We start from the raw sequence: 9,163 nt of genomic DNA on the forward strand, positions 1-9,163 counted from the left end.
GTGTCGATATTGTTTCACCACAATTCCTAAATGTTCTTTCATGAGCGTTTCATGCAAGTTAAAGGAAGAGTTTTGAATAGTGAGAGTATACATGTATAAATACATACCATTTTGAAAGTTCAAATTTAACTTAAAAAGAAGTTTTACATGAATGTAAATCTATCAAGAATTTTTCTGGGGGTGGTGATGGTGGGGGTTGTTTTTAAGCTGTCTTGATTGAATAAAGCAGGAAGGGAGAAATGGGTTGCTGTTTTGGGCCCTGAAATCGATTTACTTTGTGACCTCCAGCCAGTCACCTTATAGGATCTTTGTCATAGATGAGTCAGGGGCCTAGCCTTGAAGTTGTACTGAGGAATAAAGCAGACATGTCTGAATGTCTGGAGCTTCCCAGAAGGGCGGCACTGCAGAAAGAGCAGATGTGACTGTTTTATGCTCTGGTAAACCTGATACTGGCCTCTTAGACCATCCAGCCCAGCCCTTTCCTTTGGCAGATGAGGAACCCAGAGAGAAGAAACTATCTTAACAAGGTCGCATAGCCAGTGAGCACAGAGTTGGGTCCATCACTCAGGCCTTATGGTTACCCCATGAAGTTTTCGTTTTCCCCAATGGTCAGTTATGAATAAAGAGTTTACCTTATGGTTAAGTGCAAGGCGAGTGTGCTCACAACACTCTGAATAACACTCCAGACTCTCCGTCCGAGAGAACAGAGAGATGATTTAAGGAACTGTCCCCAGTGAGTCAGGCAAAGTTGATTTGTGTGGGAATTCTGGTCAATGCCACCACCCCTAGGAAGGGGCCATGTCAGCAGGCCTGGGATGCTGTCTTCTAGTGGAGGTAACCCAAGGAATGGTACGACATTGGCGACATCAGAAATGTCCAAATCTGTAAAGAAATTTTGTAAAAATTGACTTGATCCAAAACAATTGCCAAGAAGCAAGATCTCAAATGCTTTGGAGAACGACAGTTTCTTTTATGCATTTGAAATTCAGAAGGGAATGTAAGGAAGATTACATTGGGAGAAGGTGGGAGAAGGAAAGGCAGGGCTTGGATTACAGGATAGTTAATAAAATTGTGTGCTTTCTTGAGCGTGGTTACACATTCCGAGGGGTATTACTCCTGGCATTTCAAAGGTGTATTAACCTAGAGGCACAAGAACAATGGACAGGACTTACTTAAGGCAAAGATAAGCCTTTTAAGTAAAGAAGTTATATGATCTGGGCGTGACTACACACCATGACCTGCTCAGTTAGGAATTTATGATCAGATCACCCTGTGAGAAGGTTACTTTCTGCAGAATGCCATTTTCAGTCACAATATGCTCCTCACCACAGAGACTTGACTTGCGAGTGCAAGAGGAAGAAAACGTTGAGTAAACAAGACAGACTCAAGGGTAGGTGCTGAGTGTGTGTCTAGAGGGTTTCTCAACAGAACAATATCAAGCACATCACATTTATTATTTTGTTTTATTTTCCTAGGATGATCTGAAGAGTTTCTTTGAGGGATTCAACCATCACATTTGAAGCATATAACTATGGGAGATCTCGTTAGAAAACAGTGTTCGCTGAACCTGAAAGCCTCAATCCCCAGACTCTGAGTGACAGTAGATGGATGTGTGTGGAACACTACCTCGTTCTTGGCAGGCTGAAAGTAATAAATGAGAGGAAGTACAGGGCGGAGAGGGAGAAAGCCAGCTGGAAAGTAAATGATGAGAAAGAGGGTTCACACTCCTGACGGAGCATAACCCTTGGTGCACTCAATCGACAGGGAGGGCGGTGTGGCATCTGGGCTGGAAGGTGAGATTCCAGCTGCTGGGCCAGAGTCATGATGGAGCTTGAAGGAGACACTCAACGTGGAGTCAAACTGGAGCATTCTCTAGAGAGTTCCCAGTGATCTGGCTGTTTCGAAAGGAGCTTTTGGGCAATGAATGCTGCCCAGGGCTCCAAATGACTCCGCTCTTGAGATACAGCCCTTTGAGCCCTAAAAGGTCTGGACTTTATAATAAATAATACTTATTAAGTGCTCCCACGTGTATGAAATATGATAAGCATTTTATGCTTTATTTTATTTGATAATCACAATAAACTTTGAGTTAAATATTATTATCCCCATCTTACAGATGGGGAAATTGAGGTATAGAGATGTTAATATAATGTCCCAAGATCACTCTGCATATAAGCAAGCAGGAATCCAAATCCAATTCCTATCCAAAATCCATTATTTTTAATCATTACCCTACACTGCCTTTCACTGGGTGGGTTATGACCTCATGGGGAGGAAGCATGGACTTACTCATTCATGAGAGGTTAGTGGCCATGTACAATAACAGGGTCTAAATTCAGGACTCTCACGGGGGTCTTAGCTGGGGACAGAAAAGGGGCAAAGTAAGTGCAGACTTTATACACTTGGAATCTGACCTTGGAGTCTGGTCTAGGCTCTTCCTTTGGGTTACACCAACTCCATGATTTTTCAGAGTGAACCTGCCCATTCCAAGCCCAATGTCCAGAATCAGAAACTCTTACCAATTGAAGAAGAGAAAAAGAAAAAGGAGGAGAAAGGAGGATTGAGGTTGGGAAGCAGCAGGCACCGAGGGTGTTCATGGCAGGCTCCAAGCATGCATCTACCTCAGGATGGCATTTGTCCCAGGCTTTTGAATTTTACCCTCTTAGCAGCCATGGTTTTGTGGAAGTCAAAGAGCAGGATAGAGTCATGCAGGAGAGCCCAGAACCAGGGGTCTAGTTAGACCACAGATGTTTGTTCAAGCAGAGAAGGAGACCAGGCGTCAACAGATAATGGGTCCAGGTGGGGAGACAGGGTGCAGATTCAGTGCATCTCTGTGGGCAAGGGCCAAACAGGAGGGTCTGCAGCAAATAAGAGGGGTCTCTGGGCCCATGAGTTCATCCCTGTCTAACAGAGCACAGCTAAGTTTCTGGCTGGTAAGCTGGGCTAGAGCACTTGGGATTTGAAATAGAAATACTAAACAAGCTAGTGGTTTCTAGGTGCCGTGTTTTGGCATCTAGCCCAACTGTGCAAGACCTCAGAGCCTCTATCAGACCCAGACAGACCACTTATCCCAGGACAGAATCTGTCGGCTCCCTTGCTCATCTAGCTGGCTTATTCTCCACATTTTGGGTAGGAAAACTGACCACAAGAGGGCAGTAAGGAGCCACTAAAGCCCTTAGGAGAGTCACTGCCAAGGACTGGTTGCTCAGGAGAGGCACAACAAACCCATCTAGGTAGATGAGAAGTAAAAGGGATCAAATGACGGAAAGAGAACAGACGCTAAGTGGTGAACACACAGTGTGACATATAGATGATGTATCACAGAATTGTACACCTGAAACCTATATAACTTTACTAACAATTGTCACCCCAATAAACTTTAATTAAAAAAGGAAGAAGAAAAATAAAACTATCTGGACAAAATGGCATGGATTCCTCAGCCCCACTCTGGACATTCTGCTTCTGTAGCCTGGGTGGGGTCCCACAGTCTATAGTTTTAACACAATGGCCCACACAATTCTAATGCAACAGGTCCACAGCTGGTTTTTGGGAACTGCTTCCCTAAAGCATTTAGAATCTTCTTTTCAGTTCCCTTCAACCAGATGACAAATATAATTTTTAGGAGAATAATATCTGTTAAAATGTCTTACTGAGAACATAGATCATGTAACAACGAGTATATAACACATGTTTGTTGCAAAGAAGATAATTAAGATGTACAAACCCCTCTTAGGTTAAAGAGCAGACTGTCACCAGCACTTTTGAATCACCTTGTGTATGTCCCTATCATCTCCCCAGATGTAACCTCAATCCCAAGGTCTATGAGAATTTCCCCTTTCCTTTTCTTTAAAGCTTAATACCTCTGTTTTTATCCCTAAATAACATTGTTTAACTGGGGCTGATTTTGAATTTTAAATAAAAGGACATATTGTTTTTTTTCAGTTAACAGGGTGTTTGTGACACAAATCCATGTGGACTCAAGTGTCTTAGTTCATTATATTGTATGGACATGTCTACATGGATTTATTTCCTCTCTTGTGAACATTTAGGGAGCTTCTAGGTTTTGGGTTTTTTTTTGTTTTGCTTTTCTATTAGAACACTGCTTCTGTGAATATTCTTTAACCTGGAGAATTTTGCAAGAATTCTGCTAGGGCATATATCTGGGAGTAGAATTGCTGGGTTTATGTTTATGTACAAAAAGCACTAGCCATAAAAAAAAACTGATAAATTTGATCACATCAAAATTAGGAACTTTTTAAAGACAATGAAAAGGTAGGCCACACACTGGGGTAAGATATTTGCAATACATATAATTGATAAAAAACTGATATCTAGAGTATATGACAAACCATGAATCAGTAAGGAACAGCCAGACAACCTAGTAGAAAAATGGTCAAAAGTCACATACACTTTACAAACAAGTAAATCTAGAAAACCATTAAAAATGTTAAAAGATACCTAACCTGAGGAGTTATCAGGGCAATGCAGATTAGAGCCTCAAGGAAATACCTATCAGCACATAGTTTACAGACTAGTCAAAATTTAAGAATAAGCCAATATGGAGTGTTGTTGAGGTTATGGGACAATAGAAACTTCTACTCATTGCAAAGTAAATGGCATGATCACTCTGAGAAATACTGACATTACTTAACTAATCCTCCCTAGACTCTGGTATTAGAGGACAGGTTGAAGAATGCAATGGAATCTGAGGAACCAAATGTCCAGCACTTAAGTGGGGCTATGAAAGGGAGTTTGTGCAGGGGTCCCTCAGAGCTTTTGCCTCAGTGCATCTATGGCCTCTGTGGGTTCACAGCCAAGCATCGGATGGGTTAGCAGGGCCTGCAGTCTGGAAGAAGAGCTGGGCATGGAGCAGAGGAGAGTGAGGACTCTACAGAGCACATTCTCTCATCACAAAGATCCTCAGAAAGGGAAGGCCCCTGCTTCACTCACTCCTGATTCTCAAAATCTTGTCCAAGTTCTTCTTTTGGCCAACTCTAACCAGGATATACAGGAAAGGGGATTCTGGGAAATGTAGTTTCCATCTGTATTAGTTTTCTATTACTACTGTAACAAATCACCACAAACTTAAAAGCAATGCAAATTTATTAGCTTACAGTTCTGGAGGTCAGAAGTCCAAGATGGGTTTCGCTTGCTAAAATCAAAGCATGGGCAGTGCCGGACTCCCTCTGGAGATAGCTGAGAATCCATTTTCTTGCCTTTTCCAGCTTCTACAGGGTGCCTGCATTCTTGGCTTGTGGTCATTTCCTCCATCTTCAAAGTACATCACTCTAACCTCTACTTCTGCTGTCACATTTCCTTTCTGATTAGATCCTCCTGCCTCCCTTCGATAAGAAGGGTGATTATATTAGTAGGTCCACCTGGGTAATCCAGGATAATCTCTGCAATTTAAGATCCTTAATTATATCTGCTGAGTCTCTGCCATGTAAGGAAACATATTCACAGGTTCCAGGGATTAGAAGGTACCTAGACATGTTTGGGGGGTTGTGATTCAGCCCACCACAACAACACAGCCCACCACCTTTACCTCCCTGCCCCCACCCCCCACACATACAATTGGAGCCTTTCTCATTTTCACTAGGTGTTTTTCAGTTTGCTCACCTAGGTCCTCACACAGTGTATGGTCCTCTCCTTTCAGGACAGAGTTTTGCTGGCAATTTATTGATCCTCTGGCTCATAAGATTTTTCTAGACTTTGCTTTCTCTCTCACTCCCTGCTGCTGTTTCATGTTTTGGCATACCCACCCATATTGTGGGGTTGTGGGAATTTCTTTTCAACTCATTTTGTTGAAGATGTCCTCAGTGTTTTTCTTTTATGGTCCTTGTAGCTATGTGTATTTTTTATGATTTGGGGAGATTAAATAAAACTACACTGCCACCAATTCTTGCTCTCTGAATGATCTTCATTCTTGCCATGGTTTTGAAACAATGGATAGAACAGCATTTTTAAAATAATGAAGTAAGAAAATAGTTATGATGATAATGATTAATGGAGATTTTTGAAAGACCCTTTCTGGGAATGGATTTCCTAGCCAATCTCTTCCCAAACCATCGCCTATAATCGGATTCAGCACTGAGCTTCAAAGCTGAGTAGTTCTTTATACCACTAGAAACAAAAATTGGATATGAGGGCAACATGGCCAAGATAACCTTCCATTATGGTCAGAAATGAAATTGCAAAGGTTTAGGGTCAAGATAGTTTCTCAGTTGAAATATCAGTTACAAATACCTGTCTTAAAGATTTTCAAACAAAGTGGTTTGATTTCTTAGTGTCTTATAAGTGTTTGATTTTACTTCATCCCAAATGAGATTTTAGACTGTGAACCACACGGAAGGAATCCCTTGGAGCATTTACTTCAAAGCTTCTGTTGCAACCGCAGAACACACACAGACACACACACACAGACACACACACACACACACACACACACACACACACCACACCATTTGAAGTGTTTGGCCTAGCATGTGACTTTCTGGTTACAATTTTCAAATATCTATTTCTGTACCCTCTTATGGAGAATTTAAATCTCTAGCAGAAAACACCCTTCAAACAAAACCTTCTTGCATTTGGGCAACCACGGGCCACCTGGCGGGCCTTCAAAGACCTGATTTTCCAAAACTGTAATTTAGAGCATTTAGAGCATAAAAAGAATCATGGGGTCTTGAGTAGAGGAGGACCAAAGAGATACCTGGTACGGCCTCCCCCCAAGTTTAAAAACTAAGAAAGCCAGCAATTTTTATGGGTTCAGATATGTACTTTAAAAATGTCTTAAAATGATTAACTATGGGACCCAGATTTCATTTGAGACATCCGTGCCCTTCAGGGATTTAGAAACCCTCTGATAGAACTAGGCTGAACTCCTGCATTTACAAATGTTTCTGTGTTTTGCCTCCTCTCCTCCTGGAAATTCAGGCCTTTGGAGGTCTCTGTAACTGGTCATTCTCCTCAGTCATCTCTAGAAGTTAATGATGTCATAGAGTTGTTCTAGGGGGTTATGTGATGCCATATTCCACATGCTGCCGTCTCCTGTATCCTCTCTTCTTCCCTCTATCCTCCCCACTTTCTGTATTCTGTATTCTGTATTCTGCCACAGGGAGCAGACAATCCCATCTCCTTGCACTGGACACCCTGCCCTCATGGCCTTGGCACCAGCCTCCCATCCCCACATACACTCCCCAGAGACTAACCTACTCATATTGAGTATTTTCCCAACAAAGGTGGAATGCCTATGAAGAGCAATTCACATACCAGGCATTAAAATAACAAAAAATGTCTTCATCTCCTTACATATGTGGCAGACAAAAAGATCATAAAGTCATGAAACATGAAAAGTTATTTAATCTCTTCCTCCACAGAGGAAAATCCATGCAGAAAAACTCAAACAGGTGAGGACAATGAGAAGGCGTCTAAGGCTTCTCCTTAATACTCCTTCCCTTAGTGAGGTCAGCAAAATGCCTCACCTGAACTTTATGCCTCTCCAATGCTATAATCAATGTAGATTGCTCTTCTTTCTTCCGCATTCTTTTCTAATCCTGGGAAATCTTTCTTCCCCATTAATTAAATCTGTCATCTTCTTCCTTCTCCTTTGGGTACACATCCCAAAAGTAAACTTTCCCCTGCTCGGTTTTGTAGTTATTTCTCCTGCGGTTGGAAAGGCAATGTTGCAATGAACTCTACTTATCTGATATTTCCTATGTAGAAAAATCAGTCAGTTCCTATGACAAAAATAAGATGAATTCTTATATTTTTCTTTAAGAGTTTCACGTGTATATGTGTTGTTTCCCGGACAAGGCTGTAAGCTCCCAAAATATATTTCTTTTCAACTTCCACCTAGTTTAACATGCTACCACCTACTTGATTTAGAAATGAATATCTATCACTAAGCTTCACTGGGCTTCTTCCTACTAAATCAAACAAAAGACGGTACTGTCTTTATTCAAAGGACTTTAAGAGACAACATGATGGACTTAAAGTTTAAAGGCGTGACTCCCAAGGGGGTACGGGTAGGTTATTGAACCTCTCTGAGTTTCTTTGGTTTTTTTGTATATAAAATGAGTAATAATAATTACAGCCCAGCATGGCGCAGTGTAAGAATCAAACACAATCGTGTGGTAAAGTTCTGGGCAGACTGCAAAAGCATTTACAATATTGATATTCAAGGGTCAGCCATCAATACGAGCCAAATAGGATGTGAAAGGAAGGAAAGGGGATCCAGTTCATTCTGAGTCTTCAGATGCATTTCTATGGACGTGAGATTCAAATCCTTTCCTTCAGCTCAATTTTTCATACAAGATTTTCCTTTATCTCCAAAAGTGGGGTTGGGTTTGTGATGCATTGGCCACTGCCTGATGCCCATACCCCTTTGGGAGTCAGGCCTTTAAACTTTAAGTCCAACATCTCCTATTCCATCATATTGTGTCTGAAAGTCCTTTGAATAAAGACAGTGCCCTCTTTTGTTTGACTTAGTAGGAAGTAGCCCAATGAAGCTTAGTGATGTATATTCATTTCCTAGCAAACTGCTTAAGTTCCTTTCTCATGACGAAAGGTCCCACTGAGCCACAAATTGTCCAGGACTGATTGTTTGCCTCTCCAGTGCTACAGGCTCCAAGCCTATGTGGATTGTACCTTTTCCTTCTTCCCAGGCCTTGCCTGGACAGCATTCTAAAGTATATAGATAGAGATACAATCGAGACTGTCAGGCCGAGTAATTTTGGCTGATTCACCTCCCTGATACAACCCAATCCTCCATGGAGGGTCTCCCCAATATTCCTTTTGTGGACGTAAGGGTACTGGATTGCCAGATTTGGCTGGGGCCAGACCAGGTGGGCACATTAGTGATTTATCAAGGCCACAGGGCGGGATGGGAAGATCCCTGCTGAGTCAGGCATTAGCCCTTTAGTTACCAAATTGGCAGGGGGGAGAGGGGGGGAGGCGAGAGGCAGAGACAGTCTGGACAGTGAGGGTAAGGAGGAGGAGGTTGAAGGGGAGCCATTAGGGGAAGTGGGCCAGTAGCTGTTTACCAATTAGTAAGAAAGGATTTCAATATATTAATACCTGGAAGCGCTTATGGGGACACACATGCTGAATACCAGCCCAGGCATTGAGACACCAACTAGTCTGTCTCCTGACTTCATAAATGAGG

At 42.1% G+C, this 9,163-nt stretch overlaps 1 protein-coding gene across 1 annotated transcript in view; it reads right to left on the reverse strand.

The window, feature by feature from the left end:
• Nucleotides 1-9,163, reverse strand: part of RMDN2 (regulator of microtubule dynamics 2) — a 243,637-nt gene that overhangs the window by 71,831 nt on the left and 162,643 nt on the right. The gene's annotated exons all lie outside the window — the stretch shown is intronic.

Source organism: Rhinolophus hipposideros, assembly GCF_964194185.1.
Source record: "Rhinolophus hipposideros genome assembly, chromosome: 12".
In the NCBI taxonomy this organism is placed as follows: Eukaryota; Metazoa; Chordata; class Mammalia; order Chiroptera; family Rhinolophidae; genus Rhinolophus; species Rhinolophus hipposideros.